Source organism: Eretmochelys imbricata, chromosome 1 (assembly GCF_965152235.1).
Source record: "Eretmochelys imbricata isolate rEreImb1 chromosome 1, rEreImb1.hap1, whole genome shotgun sequence".
In the NCBI taxonomy this organism is placed as follows: domain Eukaryota; kingdom Metazoa; phylum Chordata; order Testudines; family Cheloniidae; genus Eretmochelys; species Eretmochelys imbricata.
The window spans coordinates 7,713,013-7,719,585 of record NC_135572.1 but is presented as its reverse complement, the minus strand read 5'-3'; positions in this window follow the sequence as shown (position 1 = coordinate 7,719,585).

The following is a 6,573-nucleotide window of genomic DNA, read 5'->3' as shown; positions in this document are numbered from 1 at the left end:
CTTAATTGAATTGGCTCGTTAGCACTGACCCCCCCACACTTGGTAAGGCAACTCCCATCTTTTCATGTGCTTTGATATATATTCTGCTTACTGTATTTTTCACTCCATGCATCTGATGAAGTAGGTTTTAGCCCATAAAAGCTTATGCCCAAATAAATTTGTTAGTCTCTAAGGTGCCACAAGGACTCCTCTTTGAGGGACCCTGGTAAAACTCAGGACACTATATCCACTGAATGCCCCTTGTCCACCAGCTTGTTGACCTCATGAAGTGGCCATTGGCCATTATCTCTGAAAATTCGTGGCGATTGGGGGAGGTCCCAGATGATTAGAAAAAGGCAAATATACTGCCATATTTAAAAAAAAAAAGTGAAGAAAGAGAACCCGGGGAAGTACAGACTGGTGAGCATCACTTCAGTCCCTGGCAAAATCATGGAGCAGGTCCTGTAGGAATCCATTTTGAAGCACTTGGAGGAGAGGAAGCTGATCAGGAATAGTCAACATGGATTCACCAAGGACAAGTCAATTCTGACCAACCTGATTGCCTTCTATGATGAGATAACTGGCTCTGTGGATATGTAGAAAGCAGTGGACGTGTTATTCCTTGACTTTAGCAAAGCTTTTGATACGTTCTCCCACAGAATTCTTGTCAGAAAGTTAAAGAAGTATGGATTGGATGAATGGACTATAAAGTGGATAGAAAGTTGGCTAGATTGTCCAGCTCAATGGATAGTGATCAACGGCTCGATGTCTAGTTGGCAGCCAGTAGGAAGCGGAATGCCCCAAGAGTTGGTCCTGGGGCAGGTTTTTTTCAACATCTTTATTAAAGATCTGGATGATGGGATGAATTGCACCCTCAGCAAAGTTGCAGATGACAATAAGCTTCGGGAGAGGTAGATACGCTGGAGGGGAGGGATAGGGCCCAGAGTGACCTAGACAAATTGGAGGATTGGGCCAAAAGAAATCTGATGAGTCTCAGCAAGGACAAGTGCAGAGTCCTGTACTTAGTAAGGAAGAATCCCCTGCACTACTACAGGCTGGGGATCGACTGGCTAAGCAGCAGTTCTGTAGACAAGTACCTGGGGGTTACAGCGGATGAGAAGCTGGATATGAGTCAGCAGTGTGCCCTTGTTGCCAAGAAGGACAACGGCATATTGGGCTGTATTAGTAGGAGCATTGCCAACAGATGGAGGTGATTATTCCTCTCTATTCATCACTGGTCAGGCCACGTCTGGAGTATTGCGTCCAGTTTTGGTTCCCCCCACTACAGAAGGGATGTGAACAAATTGGAGATAGTCCAGCGGAGAGCAACAAAAATGATTAGGGGGTTGGGGCACATGCCTTACTGAGAGAGGCTGAAGGAACTGGGGTTATTTAGTCTGCAGAAGAGAAGAGTGAGGGGGGATTTGATAGCAGCCTTCAACTACCTGAATGGGGGTTCCAAAGAGGATGGAGCTCGGCTGTTCTCAGTGGTGGCACCTGACAGAAAAAGAAGCAATGGTCTCAAGTTGAAGCTCTGAAATGGATTACCTAGGGAGGTGGTGGAATCTCCTTCCTTAGGGGTTTTTAAGGCCCGGATTGACAAAGCCCAGGCTGGGATGATTTAGTTGGTGGTGGTCCTGCTTTGAGCAGGGGATAGGACTAGATGACGTTCAGAGGTTCCTTCCAACCCGAGTCTTCTATGGTTCTGTGATTCTATGATCATTGTTACCGCTCAGCTGCCCTCGAGTGACTAATTGGTACCATAAACAGTGATGACAAGCCCGGAGTCCAGGAGCAGAGCCTGCAGCAGGGCGGGCACTGCAGTCCAGTTGGGTAGCATCTCCACAAATCCCCTGTGATTTGGCCTCCTGCAGTTTGCCATTGGCCATGACGGGGTTAAATCTGATGTGCATGAAACCAAGCAGCTGAGGTTCCCTGATGGCCAAGTGGCTCCCAGGGGATTGTGCCGCCATGCTTCATAAAGACACCTGCCTCCCCGTCTGAACAGAGACTGCCTGCTGCCTCTGCCACCTCTCCGATGACTCTGTGTCCTTTTGGGTGAAGACCTCTGGTGACAGCAGCTTCACGCCGAGCAGGAACTGGGTACGTTGGCAGGTTTCACTGTCTTTAAAACGTGAAGTGAAGGGGAAAGGCTGGAAGCTGTTTCCATTGGCAGATGTTCTGTGCAGCGGGAGAGGACTCAGCAGGGCTGTCAGGGTGACTCAGTGAGGGGGCTGAAGGGCAGGCAGTGCTAGGTAGCTTGGGAACCATACCCTACACCTGCTCATTGTTCATGGTGGACTGTTCAAGCCACAGAGAAGTCTCACATTGAAAGCAACTTCAAAGTGTTCAAACCCCGATGCCCCAAGTCAGGATTTTTCAAGGGGTCCCATTTCTAGAGGTGCCGTGTGCTCTGGGACGATTCTGCCAGGGGCTGAGTGAGAAGAAACCCCACGCAAGACCAGTGACTAGTTCCCAAATCGTCTCACTTGTAGCCTGATTTAGGGTGCACGAATAATATTAATAGAATTCATCAATTTTAATGTAATGTAATTTGATTAATAATATTAATACTTATTAATTACAAATATTAATAGTATGGATTTTAGGTTCGCCAATCTGTTTGATCAGAAGACAAAAGTTCTTGTCCCAAATCAGGCTCCACAGAATTTACAAAGGACCTTCAGGGTATGATGGGATGCTCAAGCTGAGACAGATACAGCCTTAAAGACTTTTTATGAAAATCAATAATAGTAAGTCAACGGTAAAATACTCAGAGTTTCAAAGTTACAATTAAAAAAGGAGTAGTTGTGGCACCTTAGAGACTAACCAATGCATCCAATGAAGTGAGCTGTAGCTCACGAAAGCTCATGCTCAAATAAATTGGTTAGTCTCTAAGGTGCCACAAGTACTCCTTTTCTTTTTGCGAATACAGACTTACATGGCTGTTACTCTGAAAGTTACAATTGCATTACTGCTATTCAGAAGATACATATGATAATGTGGTATTATATGCAACAAAGCTTTCGTTAATATACTCACACCCTTCCTTGATAGCCTGATGGTAAGAGACACAGGAACAGCCTTGCGGTTCAGGTTTCTCAATTCTTGAGTGAGGAATGCAGTGCGTAGAAGACACAAATGCTACGAGCTATTGAAGCAAACTTAGGGTTTACTTGACGAACTTAAACTTAAAATCAAAACCTAATAAACAAAGAATAAATACTTAGGGAAACCAAGCTTCGCCTACTTCCTTTGAAACTTAAAGTTTAAGAAGAAGAAGTATAGCCTACTAATAGTAGGAGTCATCGTAGACTGATAGAATAGATAGAGAGATATAGAGCAGAAACTGAATAAGTCAGAATAGAAAATGGAGTACTCTGTCGAGGTGGGTCACCTCTTTTTTGGGCAAATTGCTGGAAATGCTTCCTCCTGTGCCCAAATTTCATTCCTCACCCACAAAATGTTAGGGTACTCTTACCCCATAGGCTTGTATGTTTGTGTGTATTGATGACAGGTACATCTGCACATAAGTTTCCCTATGGTGTACCTGTTAAGTCTGTGGGTACAACATTGAAAAAACCCCTATGCCATTCTCCACTGTCTATAGGTCTAGATAAAAGGTCATAGACATACGCGTGGGTATTTATCTATTTAGGTAACAAAGTATAGGTCAACTTTACTTTTCTGGGTAAAAGGTCTTAATATAGATATATTAATTTTGCCTTAGCTTAACATAGAGGATATGGCTTGTAGGTCTCTTGCATTACAGCCAAACTTATTTGAATATAAATATATAAACATATTACAGTACATCAAATACTTGACCTATAAGAAAAGACATATATATATATATATATATATATATGCAAGCAAGCAGGTTAGTCCTATAAGCTACACAGGTTTACTTTTGCAGGGAAATGTAACCATCAAATGCATTTTCAAAGGTTTTATTATATTTCCATTTCCTGACTGTCTGAGGGCTCCAGCATTTCTACACTGTAGCTACCCCTCAGAGTTACAGGGCTTCCAGTATCTCTGTCCCCGCTCTGGTCTTTGAGTGCCAGGTATCAGGCCTTGTAGTCTTCCCTCTCATGGGGTGGAATCCCACGATTCTCCCACCCTCAGACTAGGCTCTGAGCTACAACACACTGCGGTTGACTGTGCTTGGCGAGCAGGTCCGAGTGTCTGTGGTTCTCCCTTCTGGGAGTCTGTGACCAGTGGTGAGATGAGAGACCAGCCAGCCTTCGAGAACCAAAATACTGTTGAATCCGAACAGCAGGAAGAAAGTGGAACATGGGAGAACCAGAGGGTTTTAAAACAGCAATCTGTACAGATCTCTGACCCCAAGCCCTTCTGCTCTGACGGGGACCCAGGCAGGCTGAGGGCCTTCAGACTTCCCAACAGTGTCTGTACCTGTCAGTCTGAAGAGATTCTCACAACAGCTGCCCCACCTCTGGACAGACTGACAGAACTGGCAAAACAAGCTGTGGAATGCGGCTGGAACTCAGAAACGGGCTCTTCCCAGCTTGTAGCTTCTGTGTTCTCTCTTGACCTCCCTGGGGTGGTGGCTGAGCAATGGCTTTTCTTGAGCTATTGCTTCCCTTCTTGCTTGTTTTCCAGCAGCCTGCTATGAAACTCGGAAGATCCATATTGGTTTCACCCAATAGAGCCATAACATAAACATCCCAAATGTTAACCCAATATTGCTCTACAGCAAACATCCCAAGAACTAAAAGAAAAGGAGTACTTGTGGCACCTTAGAGTCTAACCAATTTATTTGAGCATAAGCTTTTGTGAGCTACAGCTCACTTCATCGGATGCATAAAAGTGGAAAATGCAGTGAGGATGTTTTTATACACACAGATCATGACAAAATTGGTGTTTATCACTTCAAAAGGTTTTCTCTCCCCCCACCCCACTCTCCTGCTGGTAATAGCTTATCTAAAGTGATCACTCTTCTTACAATGTGTATGATAATCAAGGTGGGCCATTTCCAGAACAAATCCAGGGTTTTACAAGAATGTCTGAGGAAGGCAGGTTGGGGGGTAGGAAAAAACAAGGGGAAATAGATTACCTTGCATAATGACTTAGCCACTCCCAGTCTCTATTCAAGCCTAAGTTAATTGTATCCAATTTGCAAATGAATTCCAATTCAGCAGTCTCTCGCTGGAGTCTGGATTTGAAGTTTTTCTGTTGTAATATCGCAACGTTCATGTCTGTAATCACGTGAGCAGAGAAATTGAAGTGTTCTCCGATTGGTTTATGAATGTTATAATTCTTGACATCTGATTTGTGTCCATTTATTCTTTTACGTAGAGACTGTCCAGTTTGCCCAATGTACATGGCAGAGGGGCATTGCTGGCACATGATGGCATATATCACATTGGTAGATGTGCAGGTGAACGAGCCTCTGATCGTGTGGCTGATGTTATTAGGCCTTGTGATGGTGTCTGTCAGGGGGCTTATTCCTTCACCCAGTTACTTCCCTGGTCCTTCTCGCATGAACAGAGAGCAACAATGCCCGAAGTCCAAATGTGCAAACAATTTGATGTTTATTGGGGTGAACTTCCAGCAAGCATGATTCCCGTTTCCTTCCTGAGTGTCCCCCTTCCCATCTCTGACACCACAGAGTCGTACACCTGTGTCCCTGTTCCCATTCCTGCCCTTAGCCAAACATGATTCCAATTTCCTTACTCCCATTCCCTGTTCCCATTTCCCCTCTTTAGCAAAACATGATTCCAATTTCCTTACCCCCATTCCCTGTTCCCATTTCCCCTTCTCACCCCCGCCCGCACTTCCTGATTGACTGCAGACTATATAGTAAAACTTGAGTTCCTCTTAGATATACCTTAAGCAATCATTTTCCTGAAATTTAACTAACCAATCCTAACGTATTGTAACATGACCACGTAACCAATTATATCCCACCACCTTAATTAGTTTACACCCAGAAAAAGTAATTATACAGCAGACAGAAACAATCACAGAACCAGACAGAGATTATATAGACAAACAATAGCAAAGTGGGAACTATAATGACAAAACAATACCGAAGTGAGGATTTCACATCCCAGCTGTCGATAAGTGAGTTCTTGCCAGACAGGATGCTATCAAACTAAGTTTCCTTTTACATTTTCTAGGCACTTCCCTTTCTCTGGAGGTGATAGGCATTATCAGGACAGGATTGTATTCCTAACAGCCCAATAGCACCTTATTTCAATGTGACTAGTTTGGAATGTGAGGAGATGACTGGTCGCTTCCCAGCTTATGGCTGCCTCTGCTGCTTAGCCAAAGGCCTTAGCCTAAGAACAGGGCCTCAGACTGTCACAGTAAGAGAAGGCCCTTACACTGGCAGACAGTGATATTGATTCTTTCTTTTATACCTCTATAACTAGCCAAGTGATAAGAATACACCTAAATTCTTAAAGTACAGGCCTTTGCAGACAGGCCTGAATATCTATATCCTAACAGTGTCCCCGAATAGATATGTGGGCACAGTTGGCAACGGGCTTTGTTGCAAGGATAGGTTCCTGGGTTAGTGGTTCTGTTGTGTGGTATATAGTTGCTGGTGAGTATTTGCTTCAGGTTGGG